General features: G+C 34.4%; 1 protein-coding gene across 1 annotated transcript in view; it reads right to left on the reverse strand.

Moving 5' to 3' along the window:
* The window catches only part of LOC145292064 (uncharacterized), a 155307-nt gene extending 155023 nt beyond the window's left edge, over nucleotides 1-284 (reverse strand). The window contains exon 1 of the mRNA XM_080138115.1: nucleotides 1-284. This exon is cut by the window's left edge and continues 88 nt beyond it. The gene's annotated coding sequence lies outside the window, so the exon portion shown is untranslated.
* Between the last annotated feature and the right edge of the window lie 338 nt (nucleotides 285-622).

Raw genomic sequence — 622 nt, forward strand, 5'->3', positions numbered from 1 at the left:
GAAGACGAATCCCTTCCGATGTCGTCCGTCCTTTGGAGGTTGTGTCCGTTCACGTTGACAGTTTTGTCAAACATTGCTCGATCAATTGTAACGGACGGAAGATTGTAATGCGCCTTTACCTCATGCAGCCGAACTAAAAACTTTCAAAATGATTTCTACGAAGACAACGTATGATTCGTGATTTACACAAAAAAAAGTAAAAAAAATAATAACCAATCTTCAAGAATATTATACTAAGACCATCTAGAAATATTTACCAAGTTTACATGGAGAAAGTGTGTGTTCGCTTACGTGTGTACGTATGTGTCCGTGTTTAAGAGAGAAGAGGAACGAGAAAGAGGGACGACAGAGCAAGTGAGAGGGAGAAAAAGAGATTACACGACACGTACGTAATCTCAGAAGTCTAGTTTACAATTCTTAAATAAATAACAAAAATATTATTAATCTTATATAGTAATATGCGTGTGTGCGTGTGTGTGTGGGTATATATATATATATATATATATATATATATATATATATATATATTCTACAATTATATAAAAATAACTTTGTATGTGTTGTCTGCGTGTAAGTTCGTTCCATACGGACTCGAAAACGGCTGGGCCTATTTTTATGAAAT

The sequence above is a fragment of the Euprymna scolopes genome, chromosome 13 (assembly GCF_053919585.1).
Source record: "Euprymna scolopes isolate OS-2025 chromosome 13, ASM5391958v1, whole genome shotgun sequence".
Classification (NCBI taxonomy): Eukaryota; Metazoa; Mollusca; class Cephalopoda; order Sepiida; family Sepiolidae; genus Euprymna; species Euprymna scolopes.